The sequence below is a fragment of the Phyllostomus hastatus genome, unplaced genomic scaffold (assembly GCF_019186645.2).
Source record: "Phyllostomus hastatus isolate PE091 unplaced genomic scaffold, TTU_PhHast_1.1 phas_contig_86, whole genome shotgun sequence".
NCBI lineage: Eukaryota > Metazoa > Chordata > Mammalia > Chiroptera > Phyllostomidae > Phyllostomus > Phyllostomus hastatus.
This window is the reverse complement of record NW_025333977.1, coordinates 44,016,797-44,027,218: the sequence shown is the minus strand read 5'-3', so window position 1 is coordinate 44,027,218 and position 10,422 is coordinate 44,016,797. Positions and strand designations below refer to the sequence as shown.

Sequence of the window (10,422 nt, the reverse complement as noted above, 5' to 3'; positions counted from 1 at the left end):
GATTTCCTAAAAAGCAACATTTGGGATAAAAGGAAAGCTTTTGAATTTGAAGCAACTAGAAGTTGTCATTCACTAAGATTTTGGAGCAGGTTTAGAAGGCAAGGTCAGAAGCATAGATTTAGACCTGTTAAGTTTGTGTTTCGTATTATCTCAACTTCTGTAACCACATAGAAACTTTCTTTCTTTGATATGCCTTTTTCTCCTTTCTTTCCTTTTGATTCATACTGGCCCCAGACAGTACCCTGACTCACCCACTTTCTTCTCCCTTACACCACCATTCCCTTAATCAGTAAGCCCTCAGAACAGTGAGGTTCTGGTGGGCATCAAATAATCTTAGAAACAAAACCTCAGGTCCATTGATCACAAAGACAGAGCTTTGGTCAAGTGAGAGCATCTAGATGTTTGGTCAACATCTAGGTAGCAGTTGTGTTTTAGGTCCAGTTCTAGAAAGTCAATGAAACTAGATGAAGCGAGGCCATGTGGCTGACATCAGAATCAAATGAACTGCTGAACTACCACCACCCCTAGTTCCAACCAACCAATACAGACCACAGCCTTAACTCCCTTAGTCACCACGATTAATGACTTTCCCCTATATAATCCATCCCTTTGAAGGTATGGGGAGCCATGTCTTTATTAGCTCACCTGTGTCTCTGGGTGTGGACCACTTCCTGAAAATAAAGCTTTTCTTTCTTCCTTTTTTTTTGTGCCAGTTTGACAGTATAGGATAACCCCTCATGTGTTAGTTTGAGTTTCTCTGATTATCTGTGAAGTTGAGCATCTATTCATGTGTTTAAAGATGCTCATTTTAAAATTGACCATCTCCTATATTTGTAGTGAATTCAAGTTGTGAGAATATATATTTATTTTAACGTGAAACTTTCCTCAATAAAATATTTTTTACTTAAAATAAAAAGACAGTAAGTTGTTTAAGCATTTGTATTTTCTTTCTGAATTTCACTGGTGAAAAAACAGGCACTCACCCTGGAAGAGACAGGGGCAGTTTGCAAAATGAAGGTGTAGGTGAGGAAATCCTTAGAAAGGTCCTGCTCTGCCCTGGAAAATGGGTCACATCTGAAAGTCAGGACAGTCCACCCAGGTCAGCTTTCTCCTACCACAGGTTCCGTGATTGACCTTCCTGTTTCTTCTCTGTTGCTTCCATCTACTTTTCTTCATTGGGACCTTTCTGTCTTCTGAGAACACCCCTGAAAGGACGCCAGCCTTCTTCCCTGATAGTATCAACAGGATTGATATGCAGTTACTTCATAATTGCCTCCTGGTTTTTCAGGACCTTGGGAGTAAAACTACTCTCAAATCCTAACTTCTTTTGCTTCATGCTCCTGTTCGTGTCTTATTGGGTCCTGATGTATGCAGGCAAATGAACCCCTTTAGTTTGTTAACCATCAAAATTTTTGGTGCTTAATTTGCAGTGAAGAAATGAAAGCATCTCTGAACAAAAGAAATACATTTTTTTCTTATTATGAGATTCACAGATTCAGAATCTTCAGAATTACTTTAGTAATTTTTAAAGGAGATAGGCTAATTGATTATAAACAGAGTATTCTAATTACTGTAATAAAATGCTAAAAAAATCTATGAGGGAAAGACAGGCCAAAATTTTGAGTAGGAATTAAATATCTTCCTAGAATGAATTTAAATATGTAATATTATTAATTTGTAAATTATTAGTATAATAGTCCACATACAGTGAATTTTTTTTTAGATTTTATTTATTTATTTTTAGAAAGAAGGGAAGGGAGGGAGAAAGAGAGGGAAAAAAACCATGAATGTGTGGTTGCCTCTCACGCACCCCCTACTGGGGATCTGGCCTGCAACCCAGGCATATGCCCTGACTGGGAATCAAACCAGCGACACTTTGGTTCACAAGCCAGCCTCAATCCACTAAGCCATACCAGCCAGAGCTAAAATTTTTGTTTACTATCTTGCCTTTCTGAAGCAAATATCACTCAAGTTGACTGAATATTTGATTCAATCTACCTGTGGTTCAATTTAGCTAATTGAGGAAATGAAATAAACTTAAATAATAAATTTTATCATGGCTTCACATACAATGGCATGAAATTACTATTGTCTATAACTTTCAATATTCATTTGAGTCATGGGGTGTATTGCAATTATTTAAAAATTTAACATATTCAATTATTTATATAATACCATATAAATTATGCCACTATAATACCATGTAAAATACATTTTTAAAATTACCATTATTAATATTTTGCCCAAACTTAAATTCTAAAATCTTTATGTGTTTGATTTTCTTATCTACTAAGATATAATAGTTCAACCTTTAATTAAATATTTTATTTTCTTACAATTATAAAATTACACTAAAAAAAGAAGAAAATCATGTGTTTCATTGTATTGTATGTGCTATTGATTTTTTTTGTTGAAATATATATTTGTGTATTCCAGAATCCAATAAAATACAAATAGAAATATTAATTTTATAGATATTTTAACATTCAAAATTAAATGCATACATATATCTTTTTGCTTATATAGCTAATGACCTAGACACTAGGAGCATCAGTAAAATGTTCTGATAGTAAAAAAAAAAAAACTGTTTTGTGTGAAAAAAATAGTAAATTTAGCAATTCTCTGTATTATTTATTTATTTATGTCTTGAATCCTTACCCAAGGGTATATTTTCATTGCTTTTAGAGAGGAAGGGACAGAGAGAAACATTGACGAAAGAGGCAAGGATTCGTTGGTTGCCTCGCACACACACCAGGAACACCAGGACTGGGAATGCACAGCCTGGACCAGGGATCAAACCTGCAACCCAGGCCTGTACCCTGAAGGAGAGTTGAATCAGCAGCTTCTGATATGGAACTATGCTCCAATCAAGTGAGCCACACTGGCAAGGGCTGCACTTAAAAAAATCCTTATTTTTAGGTATTTTAGAAGATATGAAACAGAGAATTCTTTAAGTTATAAATTTATCATATGTCAAAATATTATAAGAGCCTCTGGGATTCAGGGAAAAAGAACTGTCTTTTTTTTTTGTCAATCATAAAATAACTGAGGAGACAGGGATTTTGGGGGGGAGGAGGGGATTTTTTAAAGACTATGTGTAAATTCTGGCCATAAATGTAAGATTCCTTCCCCCCTCTTTTTTGGTGCAAATCTCTCAGACTTTACTGTTTTATATGTATTAGTGGCTTTGTAGTATTAGTTAAACTTTGCAGATATAGCTCTACTTTGGAATATTTTGTTGTCATTCAGTTTCCTTTAATGACCTCCATCTCCCTGAAGGACAGGTGCAGCCAGCTGTGTGATGGCGAGAGATGTTCACTTGAAGATTTTGCCCTGATTGAAGTCTTTGCTCACATGCTTCAAGGCCCCTTCCCAGCAAAAGTACTCTCTTTTAAAAAATATTTTGTTGATGATGCTATTACAGTTGTCCCATTTTTTTCTCCCCTTTATTCCCCTCTGTTCTGTACCTGCCTCTCCCGTCAGCATTACCCCTCCTTAGTTTATGTCCATGGGTCATACATATAAGTTCTTTGACTTCTACATTTCCCATACTATTCTTAACCTCCCCCTGTCTATTTTGTATCTACCATTTATGCTTCTTATTCCCTGTACCTTTTCCCCTATTCTCCCTCCCCCTCCTCCCCACTAACAACCCTCCTTGTGATCCCCATTTCTGTGAATCTGTCCCTGTTCTAGTTGTTTGCTTAGTTCATTTTTGTTTTTGATTTTCTAGGTTTGGTTGTTGATAGTTATGAGTTTGTTGTTTTATTGTTCATATTTTTTATGTTCTATTTCTTTGATAAGTTCCTATAACATTTCATATAATAAGGGTTTGGTTGAGTATGGCTGCAAAATAGAGGAAGAAGTGATGTTTATGCAAAGTGAAATAAAAGAAAGCATACAAGAAACCAACTGTCATGGGAAGGAAACTGAGACTCAGATCAATGATTTGGAGCAGAATGAGGAAATAAACATTCAACCAGAACAGAATGAAGAAACAAGAATTCAAAAAAATGAGGAGAGGCTTAGGAACATCCAGGATGACTTCAAATGCTCCAAAATCCAAATTATAGGGGTACCAAGAGAAGAGGAAGAGCAATAAATCAAAAACTTATTTGAAAAAATAATAAAGGAGAACTTCCCCAATCTGGCAAAGGAAATAAACTTCCAGAAAGTCCAGTAAGCTCAGAGAGTCCCAAAGAAGTTGGACTCAAGGAAGAACACACCAAGGCACATCATAATTACATTAGCCAAGATTAAAGATAAGGAGAGAATCTTAAAAATAGCAAGAAAAAAGGAGTTACCTACAAAGGAGTTCCCATAAAACCATCAGGTGGTTCCTCAAAAGAAATCTCACAGGCAAGAAGGGGCTGGAAAGAAGTATTCAAAGTCATGAAAGACAAGGACCTATATCCAAGATTACTCTATCTAGCAAAGCTATCACTTAGAATGGAAGGGCAGATAAAGTGCTTACCTGATAAGGCGAAGTTAAAGGAGTTCATCACCACTGAGCTAGCCCTTTTTATATGAAATGTTAAAAGGTAAAAGTACTCTTGAATCAGCATCTGGGTCTTGCTGCCAGGATCCAGTTTCTGTGTCCTGTATGACTTCCAGTCTACACTTAGTGGAAAGACAAGTCCCTGTCTTTAGAAGACCCAGACTCCAGAATAGAGCTGCTATGATTGGTTCCAAAGAGGATGACACTGACAAAGGCATTCTTCCTCAGCGTGTCCAATTACTGGAACATTCCAGTGATGAGGATGCAACTCCCAAAGGTCTGAATGAGTTCTTCAGGAAAGTGGTACCATAAGGACCAGCCACCTTTATCAAAGTTCTCCCCCAAATATGGAAGCACCACAGAGAGAGTGTCCTCATTCGAGTACTTGCCCTTAAATTCATAAGACACAAAGGTACTCTTGGGAAAGTGAGAAAAAGGGGTCCTTAGCCTTTGGCTCTGCAGCCAGCACTGGCTCACATTCATCGTCTCCTCAGGAGTGGGGGCAGCTGCCTTCTCCTCTTTCCATTCAACCTGAGGTTTCTGCTTCTCCTGAAATCCCTTTTCCTTCTGAGGTGTGTCCTTTTTAGGCTGACTCTCTGCGGACATTTTAGCCTCAAACTAGGCCATATTCTCACTGAGTTTCATTTGCCCCAAGAGAGAGTGGAACTGGGGCTGGTTAACACAGGTGAGGAACCAGTGGTTGTTGTTGAGGAGGGTCTGGTGGAAAGGAACTTCCAGGACATGTTTATAGAGCTACAGCAGGGTGCAGACAACTGTGATGTCAGCCAGTGTCACGTGTTCGCCCACCAGAAATGTCTGTTTCCAAGTGAGCATTCAGCAGCCCCAGAACTCTCCTCACCTCCTCCTTTGCACTCTCTGTGGCCTGCTTGTTGTACGTCTGATGCCCATCATGGGGAACTGGCTGGGAGCCCTATGTTGCTGTCATCAAGTTCACCCACTGAACCTCCTGGGTCACTGTCTCTGGACTTCTTCCCAGCAGCTTCTCATTGTTCAAGTAGTAGGTGACAGCATTGCTTTCTAACACACAAAAAACATCTTCACCTTCAAATGCTGGGACCTTGCTGACAGGAAATTTGCAGGGAAATTGAGGGGTATGGTTGGTTTTGTCAAAGTGGAAGTGGGGTGGTACAGAGAACACTCAGAACCGAGCTCCTCTCTACTGAGCTGCAATGAAGGCCTTGAAGGCCTTCCAGTTTTCAGGATATGTGTACAGGGCCCCAGGAGCCATGGTGATTCCACAGAGAAAAGGACAGGAAGGTAGTTTTAATTGCAATATATTTAATTTCAATATATCTTTGCAATATATGGTGCATAATTTACCAACCATTTTTTCAAAATTTTTCATAATTTACCAACCATTTTTTCACTATATTACTATAGTGAAAAAAATTAAAAGATTCCTGAATGGTTTGTGAACTACCAATGCTTGAACAAAACTTTTTCTAGCTCAGGAATTAGCCAAGTACTTTTCAAATATTATCTATATTTTATAATTACAATATTAAAACTAAATTGGAAGCCTACACAACCTTTCTGAAGGCAATTGCTTACTTTAGTATTGGCAAAACTTTAATATTGAGAGTAGGAAGTTAAAGTAGCTTAAATTATTATAGGCTCTGGCAAATTGCTTTAGTAACTCAAGCTTCAAATAATCAATTTTGTTTGATTATTATCATAGACGTTTGTGATTCGGGATGTTATATTATTTATCCTGCCAGACCCAAGCACCGTCCTATTTCAAATATAGGTATTTGAACAACATGGCAGCCATCCCTCTTGCAGTTAAAAATCTACATATAACTTTTGACTCCTCCCAAAACTTAACTACAGTCATTTCATTGGTATCCATAGGGGATTGGTTCTAAGATCCCCTCATGAATACCAAAACCCATGGATGCTCAAATACCTTATACAAAATGGCATAGACCAATGTATGTAATTGGCGCTCAGTCTCCACAGGTTCCCAGCTGTGGATCCAAAGTACTGTTTGTAGCCCATGCTTAGTTCAATCCACAGATGCAAAGCCAAGGAATGCAGAGGACCAACTGTTTACTTCCTGAAAACAATCCATGTGTAAGTGTACCCATGAAGTTTAAACCCTTGTTGTTCAAGGGTCAACTGTATCTATAATATCGGAAGAAAAAAATGAGATTGAATTGCAACAATATAGAGTGTCTTATTAAAAAAGCAATAGAAACTAAATTACCAGCTGCTCCTTTAATCTAAATATGGGAATAATTTTATTTTAAAAGATGATATTCTATCAAAGGACATTGGAATATCTTCAGGCATGTACATAAAAGGGTAAAGATGCAAAATGATTAAAGAGAAAAGATAAAAGATAAACATCTGTTAGACTGGCTACATATGGGACTCATATGTTTTAATTTTATTATGATAAATCTTATCAAGTTTGGTGTTGTGAAAATGCTTGGATTAGTCACCAGAAGACAGGTTTCTTCTCCTGTTCTGCTGTTGTGAGACTCCATTAACAGCAATAGGTCTACACAGTATAAAGAAATAAACTTAGATTTTGAGGTCATTTGGAGAAGAATTTGAAATAAGTTCTGTTGACCAAGTTACATAAACTTTATGAAGTTCAGTATGGAGACAAAGATATGCACATTTAAAATTTTATAATTGAAAAATCCCCAATTTAAACTACATTTAATTTAAAAAAAAAAAAGAGGAGGGTATACAGAAAAGTAAGGGGGGGGTAGAAAGGGAAAGGAGGAAGAAAAAAAAGGAAAAAAGAAAGGAAGGAAGTCAGGAAGGAAGGAAGGAAGGAAGAAAGAAAAGAAGGGAGGAAGGGAGAAAGGCAGTTTACTGGCTATGGAACTGACAGTCTTTGTATCAACTTGATCTCTAAGCATGTTTTGATCCAATAGATTAAAAAATACTAAATCAGGCCCTGTTTATCTATACTTCTTGGTCTTCTTTGCCTGTATCTTCAGAGGGGCTCCCTTATGTCAGTAAGGATTAAATAGAACTGGGTCTCACACATTTTGCCAGAAGTCCTGAAGAAGAGAAGATACTTCACTCTTCCTTAAGTCCCTTTATTAACATTGTCACATTTCTTTAGCCTTAATTCAATTTAATCCTCTCTCTGAAGAAATCATTATGTCTAGGAAATGGAATAAGCCGATTATACTAAACCATCCCTGAAGCTGACTGAACCCATCCTTGGAGTTGGAGTGAGGGTCAATCTTCCACACAGACCACCTGGCTGATAAGAGTAGAGGGATGGGTTCTCAAAGAAAATATTTCATGGTAACTGGTAGAAAAGGAATGGGTGTAGAAGAGTCTCCACCAGACATTTCCTTTGAGGGTGTTATGTGACAATGAAGTGTCTTAACATGCGGAAGATGCCTGAACTGAATGAGATGTTAAAAAATGTTAGTACTGTGTAGCCACTTGGAGTAGTTAATAATATTTTTTATGACATAGTGATATACCCTACCCACAATATACCCTAATATAGATACCGGCATTTGAAAATAAAATGACTTTATTTTCTTTATGATTTTTTAACAATGTCATTCCTGTGAAATAAATGTAGTCTCACTTTCTTGAAATCCACTGTGCTCTTTTGCATGATAGAGAAAAATATAGAGTTAAAGCTAGGTGCTTTACCCCAGTCTCACTCAATCATGAACATGTTCTGGTATTTTCTTAAATGCTGTTAGAATTTTAAATTAATGACATGTTTTTCTCCACTTTAAGTACATTTATGTTTTGACTAAACTAGAGTATGCTCATGAGAAATCTTAGGCTATCAGTACTATTCATGGGGATTATTTTACAGCAGAAGAGATATTGTGGACTTAAATTTATGATTTCTTTCTGATTCTAAAATAATGCATTTCTATGAAATGGACTCCATTAATATTATGGCTCTTTTATATTGTGCTTTATTAATCTACATGTATTCCAGTTCTGACTGATACATTATTTTTTATTTAAAAAGTCAATTAAGATAATTACATATATATATATAATCCATATAAAACTTACATAAAGATGATATAGAAAAAACAAATTAAGATTAAACACACACTTGTTTAAAAGTAAACGTTTTGATAACTTTAAGGGTAAATTAAATAATCTGTTAAAAACCTTTAAGTTACATTGAGTATTTAGATATATTTCTTTTAAAATAATTTTAATGCACTCATGAAAATGTTAGTAATACCTTTTTCAGTATCAGAACTATAGTGAGGTCAATAAATGATATAATTAGGTAATGAAGGAATGCCAGAACTCTTGTTATGGTCATTTTCAGTTTCTTACTGCTCTTCACTGCAAGTTTGATTGCCCACATGAAACTAAATGCTCTGAAATAATCTTCTCAGGGCCTTATCAAATAGTTTTATTAAATAATCAATTGTAACCTAACAATTTTATGGAATGGTAGAAATGCTTTCACATTGAAGTCAATATTATTTTTTTATTGTTCAGTTATAGTTATCCCCACTGCCCCCCTATTGCTCTACCCTACCCCATTCCCGAAGATGACCTCCTCCACAAAGATGACCTCCTCCTTATTGTCCTTGTCCATGGATCTTTTGTATAATTGTAGTAATTTTTTAAAGAAGAAAATCATGTTTTAGGCTACTGCTGCAGAGGTAAAAGCAATAAACCAAGCTGTGTTTATTATGAGGACTTATGAAACATACTGTCGATGTGAATACGGATATGTGAACATACAATTAATTCTGCAGCAGTGGTGCAATGCACAGACTATGAGCTCATGGATTTGTATTCACTGGTCTAATAGAACGCAATATAATATATGAGAAATCAATAGGGTGGAACATTTATCAAATTGATTTCTTTATATGGTGAAATGAGTGAGTAAAATTGATTTTTCTTTTACATTTCCCTTCTTGTACTACATATTTCTTAAACATTCACAGGACTTTGGAAACAGAATACATTTTTCAGCTATTGATTTCCAATATTTAGCACTTTCTTAATTTTCTTTTGAGACAAAATTCAGAAAGAAGCAAATATAATGTATATCAGACATTTATGTTCTTAATACCACTTTTGAATGATAAACATTGCACAATTCAACCCTATGCAAATCCTTATAACAGTTTTCAATTAAAATACATTATTTTCTTTAGGTAGCCCATGTGTGTTGGCATGTGTTTTTTTAGACAAGAGGAATATTTTAAATGACCATTTTTGGAATACTGTACTCAATTAAAATAAATAAATAACATTTTAAGAATATACTAGAAATAATGAAAAACAAGCTCAGAGAAAAATAAGAAAAAAACATTATAAAAAGGAAACTTTTGCCAAAAACAAATAGAAATGATGCAGAATTATTAAATCTGCACAACAGAAAAATTCACATCAATTATTTCTAAGTATAAATAGTACCAGTAGTGACAAAAAGATCTTTCTGCAAACTGTTGTGTAGATAACCATTTTTAGTGATCAAAGGTTTGTGTCTTGTACATATCTAGGCACTTATATTATATATAAATATAAATGGCTGAGCACATATTCAGAATTTTCTTCAGTATTTCAGTTACATATTTGTGTTGCCTGAGGTAATTTCTCAATGTTAAAGGTGTAAAATTTCAGGCTCATTCATTGGAATCCTAAAAAAAATAATGTAATGTAAATTACATTAATTATTAATTACATTAATTACAAATTACATTAATTAAATTATTATTAATGTAAATAATAATGTAAATAATCCTAAAAAAATAACTGTATTTGCTAGATCTACTTGTGAGTATCAGAGGGTCTAGAATTACTTGCAAGAGATTTTCTGAGCAATCAGAAGTCTTTATCACTGAAGAGTTCCTTTGGCACTGGAACAGGCAAAGAGAAAATTTGGAATGCTAATCAATTAATAAAAAAGTAACACTGTTGGTGGATAG

At 35.3% G+C, this 10,422-nt stretch overlaps 1 pseudogene; it reads right to left on the bottom strand.

Moving 5' to 3' along the window:
• Nucleotides 1-3,315: 3,315 nt before the first annotated feature.
• Nucleotides 3,316-5,747, bottom strand: LOC123827335 (annotated as a pseudogene).
• Nucleotides 5,748-10,422: the final 4,675 nt, after the last annotated feature.